Here is a 13820-nt window from a genome sequence, read left to right as displayed (position 1 = left end):
AGGCTTCCTGCTCCCCCGGACTCCCAAGGTACCCGGCCAGCCCCCCCCTCTGCACACCCTCAGGACCCCACCTGCCCTAGTCCCCTGCTCTCCTGCCTCGGCTGACCTCCCCCACTTCCCACTCCCCAGCGCTGCCCGCAGAACCCTGCCCGGGCCCCCGAGCCCCGTCCCTGGGAGGCGCCAGCTGCTTCAGGACCAGCCCCGGTGGGCACCAGGTGGGCTCTCCAGGCACGGGGGGACAAAACCCAGACAAAGCGGGGCTGGCTCAGAGCTCAGCACCCTAGTGGGCCCGGGGTGTATTTTTAGAACATCCCATGACAGGTGAGGCGTGGGTGCCCACACAGGCCCGCGCTTCACGGTCGTGGTTTACGTTCCCACAATTTCTTTTTGAGACCAGGTTTTCAAATGAGTCACTGTAAAACGAAAAGAGCAGGGACTCGGTGGCCCAGACAAGACAACGGGGCAGTGCAGCGCGGGAAGAGGCCACAGCCTGGGACAGGCTGACCCCGACACGCCCCCAGCCAGCAGGCATCTGCCGGCACCCAGCCCCTCTGCTGACCCCCTCAGCTGTCCCCCCAGCTCTGCTGGCTCAGCCCCCACACATCTGAGCAGGCTGTCCCGACCGCCCGGAGCACAGGCCCACCGCGGCTGACTCCCTCGGCTGCACTCCGCCAGGCCAGGATCAGGTTGCCCCGAAACTGTGTCTCTGGGCAGCTGGGACTTGCTGGCCTCCCCCTGGGTAGGAGATGGCAGCCTTTCTGACCTGCCTCCCACCTGACTCTGAGGGAAGGTCCTGGGATCCCAGGATGGGGCGGGGGTGGGGGGTGGAGAGGCGGACATGCTGAGGCAACCGCGCCCCACGGGGACGGGTGCCGGAGCCCCGCAGCCGCGCAGCCGCGCGCCGAGGAGCACCGGAGCCCTGGGAGCTGGAGAGGCAGGAGGGACCCTCCCCTAGAGCCCCCAGAGGGAGCCCGGCCCTGCCACACCTTGAGCTCAGGTTTATGGGCTCTGGGACCAGAGACAGCAAAGTTCTGTGATTCTAGCGGCCCAGAGTGTGGTCAGTTATTAAGGCTCCCGCCCCCGGGGACACTAGGCCTGGAGGAGGAAGCAAACCCTAGCTGGAGCCGCCCCAACCCTCTGCCCAGAGCCCTGCAAGCCCTGGGGGCTGGGAGCGCTGCCGACCCAGAGCTCCAGGCCAGGCTGGCACCGAGCGCGTGACCTGGGATTTCTACAGAGTTCCTGGGACGCGTCTGGAATGAGAGGCTCTGGGATGCCTAAGCCAGGCAGGGGCCCTGGTCCCCTGTGCACAGCTCAGGCAGGGCAGGAAGGGGGATGAGAAGCATAAGGTGAGCGCACCCAGAGTCCCCATTTCGGAGCACAGCCGTCCAGGGGCTGGGGTTCCAGCTCTGTTGTCAATGCAGAGAAAGGTGACCTGCAGGACCCCAGAGCCCACCCCCACAGACCTGCTGCCCAGGAGCAGTGTCTCAACCGATAGGGCTCCTGCAAAACCTCCCGTGCTCCTGGGCCACAGAGGAAGAGGCGTCCTGGGGACAGGCATGGGGCGGGGGGGAGGCCCCACATTTCCTCCACACCAGACACCTCAGCCCTGGCCTGGCTCGGTCAACGCGTGGCTGAACGCAGACCAGCAAGCGGACTGGGAGCAGAGGCGGCCCTGGCAGGAGGACCGCCACACAGCCTGTCCCTCGAGCCTGACCCCCAAGAGCAGAAGCGGCAGAGCTCGACCGTGTGTGGGGGACGCACGTGGGACACTGCACGCCACCCCGGGAGCCGAGTGCAGGGACAGGCACGTGCCTGCGACCGTCGCCGGCGCCGCCAGGCTCGCAGCAGATGCCCGCGCTCTCCTCACACGCAGCGGACGGCGGCCCCCGGGAGAAACTGCAGCTGGAGAAGCAGAATGCCGGGCGAAGACGGCCCCGGGCAAACGCAGACAGCCTGGGACCGGGTTCTGGAGACAGATGTGGGCTCGCCTCTGGCTCGCTGCCTGCCTCTGCCAGCCGTGGGCCCACGGACCCACCCCGGTCCAGGAGAGACCAACTCCCTCGGTGACAGCCCCGGGACGGGCGGGGCGAAGGGACTGCCTGCCGGCCCTGCAGGGAGCCAGGTGCTCGGGCAGGCCGCACCTGAGTGTACAGGACATGCCAGAGGCGAGCAGCCCGAGGGGGCCAGTCGCTGCACTCCCCCAGCAGCCCTACGGGCATGGCTTCGGGGGCACAGAGTCCCTCATGCCGCCCGCCCAGGGCCCGGAGGACATGGGGACCAGAACGTGGAGCCTCCTCAGTCACGGCTGAGGGCATCTGAGCCCGGATCTCGGGGGTCCCCAGGGCCCCTCCACCTCCGGATTCAGTTCAGCTTTAGCGGGGAGAGGCATGCGGTTTGCCAAGGGGCGGCACGACCCGCTTGTTCCAGCACCCGCTACCCGCCCTCAGCGGCCCAGACCCTTAAACCTCTGTCCACGCTGCCGCCGCCGACAAGTGCTGAGCACCTTCCACGTGGCCCCCTCTGGGAAGTGTCTCCTCGGTCTCGGGCTCGCTCGCGGTTTCTAAAAGGCACTACATGCACGGAGCTTGTGGTCTCCTCTGACACCCACATCGTCTTCCCCGGAGCACGTTTAGGCCAAATCCCACTGGCCCCAGACTTTCTGGCCCACTGACGCCGTGTGCCCCACTCTGTCCACACAGTGGGCGGTCTCCTGCGTGCTCTCGGGCTTGCTTCAGGCTGGCTCGCATGCCACGTCTCTCTGCCTAGCACAGGGGCTCCTGCCGCCCATGGCTGGGTCCCTGAGTCCTGGGTGAGCGGCCTGACCAGTCAGCAACCCCCTCAGGCCCCTTTAGACCCACCTGGCGCCAAGAGCATCACAGGGACCTTTGCCCAAACACCAGCTCCTGGTGTCCCGCAGGAGGGGAAGGCCCCTCGGAGCTGTGGCTGGTCTTGGCCACAGCACCCATGCCCCACAGTCTCCCGTGCTCCATCCCCGGCGAACACCGGCACCGGGCTGGATGCTGTGCCCACTGCTGGGAAGAGGCCGGAGGCCCCCGCGGTGTGGCAGCAGGCACCCGGAGACCTGCGAACAGAGCCGGGAACGGTTTCCGCTTCTCCCGTGGCCAACGGCCCTGCCTGAGCAGTCCGCGCAGCTGCGTCGACTGTCTCACGCCCCACAGGACGGGGTCCAGGCTGGCTCGCCACCCTCGCCCTGGGCCTCACGGGGCCGGGGCTTCACACCGGGTGCTCTGCAGAGACTCCCCGGCAAGCCCGCGCAGCCGTCAGCAGGACAGGAGGCCCATGTCCCCGTCACCGGCCGCAGACACGGAGGCGCACTCGGGCTTCGAGTCTCTCGCTCCCCTTCGGCCTCCAGTGGAGAAAGTTCTCTGCTTCCGAGGGCCTGTGAGGACGCCGGGGCCCGGGGACATCCGGGGTCACCCGCATCTCAGGGGCCTTGAGGGCCCTGCTCTCTGGGACTGTCACGGAGCCGCGGACCTTGGCGCGCAGCTCGTAAGCGGACTGGTGGGCAGCGAGGCCGCCCCTGCCTCCCCCAAGCTCACAGGGTCTGGGGAAGAGAAGCCCCAGCAAGCCCTTCTTGGGGGGCTTCCCCAAGGCCTCAGAGAGGTGGGGAGGGGCCCCGCTGGGGCAACACAGCCTCTGCCATGCAGGAATGCGACCCAGGGCGTCGGGTGGGCTGGTCCTCCAAGAGAAGTGGCAGGCCTAGGTCTGGGGGTGCCGGGCCCGACTTCTCCAAGGCAGCAATCCAGCGTCATGTCCACACCCTCCCTGTACGCGGCGCCTGCCTCCAGGTTCCACAGTGCCGGCCCTGGTCAGCCTAGAACCCCCACCCACCAGCCCGTGACCACCTAGAACCCTTCCCACAGCTGTTCCTGATGGCCCCCGACAGCGACCGACCTCAAAACTGTGGGAGCTCCTGGACGGCTGGAGTCTGACGAAAACCCCCTGATAATGCCGACGGGCTCATGTTTGCCCGAATGACACCGGGAGAGGCTCCAACGGCCCGTGTGCCGCAAGCGCCAAGCTCAGAACCTCACTGGGACCCGCAGGAGAGGGAGGGGGGTCCTCCGCGCCCACTCCACAGCTTCCAGGCCGAGTGGCCAAGGAGGACACCCAGACACCCGGAGCCGTCCCAGGCCGCACCGTGACCCGTGCGGCCCCCGAGCAAACCCAGCCACAGACAGACCCGGATGCCCGGGGAGCCCCGGCAGGGGAGACAAGGGTCTGAACCGGCAAACGAGCCCACCTTCCCAGCTCCACGCCTGACGAGGGCACGCATGGGGCCGGGGCCGGAGCCAGGGCGGCCCCCCTCAGTGCCCCACGTGCCGAGGAAGATGCCGGCTCCGCTGGCAGGACACCGGCCACTCCCGGCACCCCTGGGCCATCCGGGGCCCAGAGGTGGTGGCCCCACCTGGTGAGTCAGGGCCATAAAAGCTGACGGCCCGCTGCAGCCCTGCGGCCGGACGCAGCCCTTCCCCGGCCGTCCCAGCGCCCTGCGCCGGCAGCCCCCCACCCTCTGGGCCGGGACTCCCAGGAAACCGGCGACCTGCCTTCCAGAACACGGCACACGTGGCACCTGAGACGGAGCAGACCTAGGAACGAGGGCACGAAGGCCTCTTTCAGTTTCATTCGGGGATTTGTCCTGAGGTGACAGAGGCCAACCCAGACGGGGCGTCTGGGCGCCGGCCCGGAGCCACCCGCAAGGAGCACACGGCACCCGCGGCAGCTGGCAGCCCACAGAGCCCACTCCGGGAGGCACAGACACCCCGGGAACTGTGTGCCCCGAGGGCCGGCGGGGGCTCCCCTGCTGCGGGGCTCCGGAGCAGGACCCGCAGGAGCAGGTACCCGAGACGCAGAGACACACCGCGAGTGCCCAGGGACGCGCCGAGGCCAGACGCTTCCCCCACCACGCAGCAGGGGCCACATACATGCTCCTCCCTGACAGGCGCCTCGCGGCTTCCCTCGGCCTTGTGCCCACCCAGCACGCGTGGACAGCGTGGGGTGGGCACCCCTGCAGCTGCCCGAGGAGGGCCTACAGTGAATGGATGAACTTAGGCGGGGCCGTACGGCATCACTCCTCTCCCACAGTCACCTGGCCTGGTGGGGCGGCGGGGTGGGGGGTCCTCAGGCAATCAGGGCTGACCCGAGGCACCCCGACACCAGAAGTCAAAAAAGCGCCCAGGACTACGTCTCACAGGCCCGCGCCACGCCCACCCGCGGCGGTGGTCTGGGACAGAGCAGGAGTTTGGTGAGGGCGCCCAGCTGTCACACACGTGACAGCGACAGCACATCCTCTGCCCCCCGGAGGCCAGGAGACGCCCAACAGCCGACCTGTGCCTGGATGAGGGGACAGCAGGGCCCAGGCTCAGGGCTCACCCCCAGGGCCGCAGAGCACCGGCATCTGAGCAGCAAGGACAGGCCCCGCCTCTTTTAAAAACCCTTTCTGGTTCTGGGGAAGGCACAATCCACAAGCCACCCACGTCACACGTTTAGGTACACAACTGTAGTTTTTGGACCGTTCCCCGAGTTGTGGAACCGTCACCTCCGTCGAGCGCCACTACATTCCATCCGCCCGAAAGCAGCCCCGTCCCCATCAGCCGTCAACCCCAGCCCCCCAACCCCGCGAGCCCCCTCCCTGCCTGTGGAGGAGCCTGGTGTGGGCGTGTCACACCCGCGGACTCACACGCCGTGGGGCCTTCTGTGTCTGGTTCCCTCCCTACCTGTCGAGTTTTGAGGTCTGTCCACATGATAGCAAACGACCAGTCTCTCTCTGCCTCCCCTGGGGGCCTGGCAAGCTGGGACGGGGCCCGAGCACCAGAAACGCGGCCCTCACTCTCACCCGAGTCACCCGCCGAGCAGCCAGGGAAACGGGGGCCTCGAGGACCTGCTGTCACCAAGGGCGGGAAGATGAAGGAGTCTGCACAGCAGGAGTGGGGGAAGGCCGTTCCAAGGGACAGGGACTGGGGTCCCCTCGGCGGGGAGGACTCGCGGCTGCATGCAGGTCTGGGCAGAACAGGGCAGGACCCAGCCGGGCCAGAGCGACCGGGGAGACCCCAGTGTCTGGCTCCCTGGGGCTGTGCTGCACCCAGCCCTCCCTGCCGACCCAGCACACAGCCCCTGGCTGCGGGAGCGGTGGCTGACACACTCCAGGCTGCGTGGGACCCGTTCCACACGTGGGACGCACCCTCTCTTGAGTGCACACACACGTACGCACAAAGGCACGCAGCACAGGAGAACGCAACACGGCGCACGCAGGAGGGAGCAGACGGACACGCACACACGTGTTTGCGCGCCACGTGCCCCCACACTCATGGGGACGCCGCCTGAGCCGGTGCACACTTGCACGTACACACGCACTTGCACACACATGCCCACACGTGGGCACCCCGGGACCGCCTCCCCACTCCACACTCAGTCCCGCAGGGCTCACACGTTTAGGTGACGTCTGCCCCGGCCACCCGCCACCAGCCCCGGACCGCAAGCAGGTCCCCACCCCCGCCCCGCCGCCCTAAAGGCCTCTTATCCAGAGGAGGCCATCCCGGGAGGGAGACGGCCTCTGGGGACTGGACACAGTTGCCTCTTTATTCCCAGCCAAGCTCGCTCCGTCAGCGTTTCCGGCCTGGCCCTTGCTGGAGGGGCCTCTGACACTTTGCTGGAACTAAGCTGGGCCAGCCCGAGCTGGTCTTGCCCCAGCGGAGGCCCTGCCCGCAGCGGACGGGGAGCCGGCCTTGGTGTCCCCCCAGGCCCGGGCAGTGACTGAACCAAGGTCACGCAGCTGGAGGGCGCCGGCCCTGGGCTGTCTGCCGGCACACGGCACACGGCTCCACCCCGGCCCCAGCCGCGAAGGCACTACCTCTTCCGCAGGACAGGCTCTCCTGGAAATCTCGTGCCCCCAGCCCTCTGCCACAACACGGATGTCCCCACCACACACACACACACACACACACACGCACACCCCAGCAGGTGCTGGCTGGGCAGGTGTGAACAGACAGTCTGCTCAGATCCTCCGAGCTCAACAAACGTGCCCTCTCGCCCTCCAAAGCCCCCCGCACGCCTCCCCCTACCCCCCACGGCGGCCTGTCCCACGTCAGTGCCCTGCACTTGCGGGGCTCCTCAGAGGTCTGCCGGGTGCCCGGCGGCATCTTCCCCACCATGTGGGGCCCTGGAGCCACTGGCCTGCCCTGCCTTCCCTGGCCCGCCCACCCAGGGCCCAGATTTCATGGTCCCTGCTCCCTCTGAGGACGCCACAGGTGGATGTCCTGGGGGACCGTGGTCCACAGCACAAAGCTCTGAGCGGCCAGCGCCCACCTCTGGGGCCTCCCGCCCAGAGAAACCAGACAGCGGGGCCAACAGGCCCAGGGTCTCGGCCTCAAAGACCGACACACTCAGCCGCCCTGCTCACAAGCGCCCCCCACAGCCAGGAAGCGGGACGGGGTGAAGTGCAGAGCCCCACGAGCCCTCCACCGGCCTCGGGGTGTCCTGCTTCTGACAGGTGGCCATCTTTCTTTCCTGGGGGTCCGGCCCCAGCCTCCTCCAGGCTTTCCCAGCGTCCACAGGGAAGACCCCGCAGGCGGGGCAGCAGCCCCCAGGCCGCCCGGTGAAATCACACCCCACACCACGGGCGCTCTTCCCCGTGGCCAGCTTCGGGCGCGACCCCCTCCCGGGCAGCGCGCAAACACACGGCACCCACGAGCCCGGCCAGGCGCCGGCCAGGCAGGAAGGGCATTCAGAGCAGGCGGGACTCGGTCCGTTCTGGGAAGCAGAAGCCGGGGGTGCCCCAACACTTTTTACAGACTCGCCTCTTTCCTGACCACTGGGAAGGGCAGGCGGACAGACTCCCGAGGCCCCCCAGGAGCGCCGGCCCGGCCGTCCACACTGCTGCTCCCTGACCCCAGACCCCGCACCTCGCACCCCGGGGAGGGCGGCAGGGAGGCGGCATCACCTCCCACCATCACCTCCCACCCCCCCCCCAGGCTGCCCTCCGCGTCTCCCCCTCCCCGCCCCGTCCTCGCGGCTCCCACGCAGGCACAAGGCTCTGCGGCCTCGGCCCGGAGCCGGCCGCCCCCGCGCCAAAGCCGCGAGACCAGAGGGTCGGCCCCTCCCGGAGCGCGGCGAGCGGCAGCCCGCGCCCCCGAGCCCGGAGAGGAGGAAAGGGCAGGGGTCGCCGCGGGCCCGGGGTCGGGGGCCGCGGGAAAGGAAGGGGCTGGGGCCCCGGAGGAAGAGGCCGCCAGAGGCGAGGGGTGGGGGCCCCGGGGAGTGCGGGGGCTGGGGCCACCCGGAGGGAGGGGCGGGGGGTCGCCGTGACGACGCCTCCACCGGGGGCACCGAACGCGGGGCGCGGCAGCGCTGGGAGCGCGCCGGGGGCCGGGGGCCGGGGGCCGGGGGCCGGCGGGGGTCCCCGAGGAGGGCGAGCTCGGGGCTCCCGGGCGAGCGCGCGCCCCGGGCTCACGGCGGAGGGCGGGGTCGGAGGGGGGGGTCGCACAGGAGGGCGGGGCCAGGGCTCGCGGCGGAGGGCGGGGTCGGGGGGTCGCCGGGGAAGGCGGGGACTCGCCGCCGCGCTCCCTCCGCCCGCGGCCCCGGAACCCCGGCTCCCCTGGCCCGGGGCGCGGGCGGCCGCGGCTGGCCGGGGCCCGAGCGGGTGGGGGCGCGCACGCTCAGGCCGGGCGGGAGCGGCGGAGTCGCCGCGAGCGTCGGACCGACGCGCCTCACCTCCGACCTGGGTCCGGCCGGGCGCGGAGCCCGCGGCGCCTCCGTCTCTCCGAGCTTCGCCTCGGCCGCGCTCACTTCCGGGTTTCGGGCGCCATCTTGGGGGCCCCGCTCACTTCCGGTCACGCCGCGGGGCGGGGCCTCTGGGGGGCGGGCTCTCTGGGGGCGGGGCGGGGCGGGGCCCTGGTCTGCCCGAGCCCCTGACGGCTCCCTGAGGGGGCCACGGGTTCGCGTCCCACCCCGCCCGCTTCTGTTGGGACCCTAGCACGTCGCTTCCTTGCGGGCCTCAGTTTCCTCCTTTGCCAACGTGGAGATCGAGTTGAACCTGCGCCGCCTCCGGGCTCACCCCACCCTGCACTCTCGCGCCGGAACTTGAAGCCGCCGGGTTTCTCCCGTAACCCAGATCTCAGCTCTGAAGCCCCCACCTCAGATACTCCCCGAACCCCTCCGAGACGGCCCCGGCCCGCCGTGCTCTCTCCCTCCCCACTAGTAGCTGTCTGCTTATTACTTTGTCTCCACCCCAGTAGGAGTTCTGGGACCTCGGGGACCCCCTAGCAGGGAACCCAACACATGGGTGGGGGCGGGGCAGGCGTCTGGTGAGTCCCCGGAGAGGGCAGGGTCCTCGCACCGCGCCTGGGCATCTGTCTAGCTTGCTCCAGGTTAGGGCCTCCTGGGGCCTGATGCAAATGAGGCGCGGATTCGCAGCGGTGCCAGGGAGCAGGTGGGACTGGGCTTTGGCAGGACCTTGGAGACCCTGTGACTTGAGCCCATTGGATCACCGTGCGGGGGGCCAGGCCGGTTCAGGCAGATCCAGTCTGGGAGCCACCAGCCCTTCCCTAGCTGGGTGTGGACTCGGAAAGCCCTGGGACCGTGGCCCCACCTCGCCCCCAGCCGGAGGCCTCCTGTGCCCATTCCAGCCCCCTGAAATGACAGGTGACCTCTCCACGTGCTTGTCGGTTCCGCAGACTCTTGAGTCTGGCCTTGGGCTGGACAAAGCTGGGGCCCCAAAGGGCCCGGTTCTCAGGCCTGTCCTCAGGAAGCTCCCAGTCCAGGAGAGACAGAGCCAGGACCAGATACCCCCATCTGCAAGATCAGGCCTGGGGCCAAGGAAGGGGTAAAATCTCTGCCTCACAGATTATGGGGTGGGGGGTTGAAGCTGGGGCTTTGAAGTTCAAGTAGGAGTTTGCCCATAGACAAGCATAGGAAGGGTGGTCCGGGCAAATAAAAGCGGTTCACAGACCCATAAGGGTGTGTAAAGATGAGTATGTTTAAAACCTGTTTGCCCCACAGAAGCCAGGCCAGAGACTCCCGGTATCCAAACCCGCAAGCATAAGGAAGTAGACGGGGAAACCGAGACCCAGAGAGGAGAAATGGTTTATTCAGAGCGAGCTTTGCATTGGTATGTGTAGTTTTCACCAGTTTGGGTTGTAGCCTTGACTTTGAAACCATTTTTCATAGCTAGTGAAAATAAGCCATACTGAGCGATGGACAGGTAAGGGTCAAAAGCAAGAATAAGCTGACACGGGGCGTAGGTGGCTTCCGGGGGCATCTTCCCATCCCCCCCCACACAGGACCAGCCACATAATTTGCGGCTCTCAGTGAGAAATGAAGACGGAGAGCCCCTGTCCAAAAAGTATTCAGAACGTCAATACGGCGACAGCAGCGCCCCTGGGTGCGGGGCCTGGGCGAGCCAGAGTCACACACCCAGGAGGCTGGCCCTGTCCCCAGCGTGACCTTCCCAGGCAGGGAGTGCTGTTACCTGTTTTTGGCCGGTGGGTGAACGGCGACGCGGGGCTGTCCGGTAGCTGGCGCGGGGTCGCAGGGTGAGCCGTGGGGAGGCATGGGCTCGGCCTCTGCCACGTCCACCTCAAGAAACCCCGCGGTCCCTCTGGGTAATTTTGCCTGGAATGGGGGCAGACTGCCCAGGCCGGGGTGGGTCCAGCCGTCTCAGCAGGGCGCAGTCTGCCAAGTCTGGGGATGTCTAGGGAATTAGTCAGATTCGGGGATTTCCAGGGAATTGCAAGAGGCCTCTTGGGAGAGCTGAAGGGACACAGCAGCAGAGCTGGAGGCCCGGCCTCGGGGGCAGCTTGGCTCCTGCACTGTGTGACCCCCCAGAAAGTTACTTAACCTCTCTGTGCCTCCCTTTGCCCACCTGTAAAATGGGGATGGGAGTGATGAGCGTAGCTGCCTTCTAGGCTACTGAGTTGCAAACTAACAGCGCCTAGTATCTGGCCCTTACGAGTATTTCCAGATAACTTCTGGATCTTTCCTCAGAAAAGGCCGCAGAGTCACCTAAGTGAGTGTTGAAGGGGTCGATCATCACGAGGAAGCCTGGGGCTGGAGGTCCGGGGAGGAGGGATTTTTTTATAAGGCTCTGAACAGTGGGGTTGGGGGCCCTGGAGAGCCCCAGCTCTCTGGCTCGGGCTGCAGAAGGACTCCCTCTGAGGGCAGGGACATGCCCAGCTTGTCAGACGTGCCCCATGTCCTCACCCCCCAGGATGGGTACCAGGCTCGTGGAAGGCCGAAGGTCTGTCTGGCTGGGGGTCAGAGAGCCTCCCCCAAGCCCTCCCTCTGTCCTGGTCCCACGCAGAGACCCCCGCCCCAAACCTCCCCCAGGCATTTTGACGTCTGGAGGAAGTAGGACCACGAGGTAAAGGGCAGGACACCCAGTTAAATCTGAATTTGAGGTACGCGAAGAATAATATTTTAGTGTTTAAGTACGTCCCGGGCAGTAGCTGGGATACACTTACACTGAAGAAGTTGCATCTGTTTATTTAAAATCCATATCTAGGGGGTGCCTGGGTGGCTCAGTGGGTTAAAGCCTCTGCCTTCAGCTCAGGCCGTGATCTCTGGGTCCTGGGATTGAGCGCCACATTGGGTTCTCTGCTCAGCGGGACCCTGCTTTCCCCTCTCTGCCTGCTGCTCTGCCTACTTGTGATCTCTGTCAAATAAGTAAGCAGAATCTTATGAATAACAAAAAACAAAACTGTAAAATCCATATCTAACTGGGAGTCCCGTGTTTTTCTTGGTGAGATCAGGCAACCCAGTGTGGGGAGACCACAGGCAGAAATGGGACCCCAGAGCCAGGCTGGGAACCCCAGCCTGCGGCTCTGAACCCCAGCACTGTCCGGCGTCAAAGAGCAGGGCCCGAAGAGGGAGCCCAGAGAACACCGCGCGCACTCAGAGGGCAGAGAACTGCAGACCCCCCGGGAGTCAGGTTCCCTGGGGGCTTCCCTGTGGGTCGAGGAGGGGAGAGTCTTGGGCTCCCCCTCAGGCTCCCCATCTGGGGAAGGACTGAGGAGACCCCTAACCTCAGTTTCCCTCCTGGGAAGGCCTCCAGGGCTCGGTCCATCCTGCCGTCTAGGAGACAGAGGAGGGAGGAGGCCTCACCAGGGAGGAGGAGCCTGGCCCCTGGCCCCCTGCCCGTTCCCACAGAGACCCTCAGACCTGGGCAGGGGCGGTGGGGCAGGTGGGCCAGGCCCCAGTGGGGCCGTGCGACGGGGGGGGGTGGGGAATGAAGCTGCTTCCTGTTTTCTCCACATTCTGGAAAGCCCCAGTGTTCCCCAGCAGTGGGAGTGCCTCCCTGCCCGCCTCCCGGCTCAGGGTCCCTCACCGCTTCTCCTTTCTGTGCCCACTTCCCCTGGCGCCCCCCCCCCCCAGTCTGTGGCTCTGCTCCTGCCTCCCCATCCGTCCCCCCATGCCCCTGTTCTCTCTCCCTCTCCAGCCCTTTCCGTGGAGCAGAAGGGGAAACTGAGGGAGAGGCAGAGCCATGTCTGTGCCCTCCTGCTCCATCCCTTCCTGTCTCTGCCCCCATGTCCTTCCGTCTGTCCTACCCACTACCTCTGCCTCCTGCTAGCCCAGCCGCCTTCCCCAGCTGAGCCCACCCTGCCCAGCCACCTCCCTCTCGCCAGGCCCACCGGCCACCGGCCCCACGTGTCCTCAGGCAGCTCTGGCTGGCCGGCTCCAGGGACCCTGGGCTCCCTTGTCTCCCTACTGCCCTGGCCCGAGCCCAGAATAGGCTCTCGCCCGCCCAACCAGGGCGGCCTCGAGCCAGGACACTTCCGGGAACAGCAAACCCGTCCAGTGGGTTTGAGATCCGCCCCAGACAGGATTTCCCACCTCTGCACTGGGGCTGGGACACCCTGGTTGCCAGGCTTCACGGCTTCATGGTGATCTCTGAGCAAACACCGCCCCCCTGCCCCCCACCCCCAGGTCGTTGGGTTGCACAGGCAGGAAAGACCAGGAGGATCGGCTGTCCACCCCCGGTGGGGGAGGGGCAGGGAGATGGCCCAGCACCCTCAGGGGTCCAGAGCAGCGAAGGCCATGAGAGCAGGATTGGGGGGGTGGGCAGTGGGCCAATGGGGAGCCTGCAAAGCTAGGGCAAGGCCTTCATCCCACGGGCACCGGGAAGCCACTGAAGGTTGTGGAGCAGCTCGGCCACGGTGGCCCCGGGGGTCGCTTGTTGGGCCTCATCTCCAGCTCTGAGGACACTGAGCTGCTGCCCCGAAACCCAACAAAGGAGCCAGACTTTGAATTCCTTTCTGTCAAGGGCCTGTGGTGAGCCAGGGTTGAGCCGGAGAAGAGCTGGGGTAGGGGGTGGGTGAGGGCCCTCAAGTGCCCCTCCCCCGGGGTTAACCTACAGCCCCAAGTCACAGGGGACTCGGCTTGGTGTTCTCCGGGGAGCCAAGAGGGCAAGGGGAGCACCAGCAGAGATGCAGTGGGGGCTGGGTGGGGGAGGGGCTGCGGGTGTGCCTGGGAGGGAAGTGGGGGGGGCTCCAGGCAGGCAGGGGTCGGTGGCGGATGACGGGGTGCGACGGCCAGGGGGACGGCGGCACTTCTGGGAAGCAGAGAGCAGGGCAGGCCCCCTGAGGCTCCCAGGCCACGGCAGAGATAGTAGGACACCCTGCCCGTGAGGGTCTGAGCCGCTAGATGAAACCCCCGCCCCCGCCCCCGCCCCCACCCCCACCCCCGCGGTCATGTCATCCCGCTGAGCAGCCTGTCCCAGCACTGATGTCCCCTGCGCTGGGACTTCCGGAACCTTCACCTTGGATCTGCCCTGCCCTGAAGGGAAACTCCGGGTCTGGGCTGACTCACAT

At 67.1% G+C, this 13820-nt stretch overlaps 1 protein-coding gene across 4 annotated transcripts in view; it reads right to left on the bottom strand.

Moving 5' to 3' along the window:
* The window catches only part of SBNO2 (strawberry notch homolog 2), a 48840-nt gene extending 38148 nt beyond the window's left edge, over positions 1–10692 (bottom strand). For 2 of the 4 annotated variants that reach the window (XM_082737387.1, XM_082737391.1), the window contains exon 1: positions 8728–8871. The gene's annotated coding sequence lies outside the window, so the exon portion shown is untranslated. Of the gene's footprint in view, positions 1–8727; positions 8872–10483 lie in introns of those variants that run through there. The other 2 variants (XM_082737388.1, XM_082737389.1) reach the window with 2 other exon arrangements.
* Between the last annotated feature and the right edge of the window lie 3128 nt (positions 10693–13820).

The sequence above is a fragment of the Mustela nivalis genome (assembly GCF_964662115.1).
Source record: "Mustela nivalis genome assembly, chromosome: 1".
Classification (NCBI taxonomy): Eukaryota; Metazoa; Chordata; class Mammalia; order Carnivora; family Mustelidae; genus Mustela; species Mustela nivalis.
The sequence above is the reverse complement of the archived record's forward strand: the minus strand, read 5'-3'. Positions and strand labels throughout refer to the sequence as shown.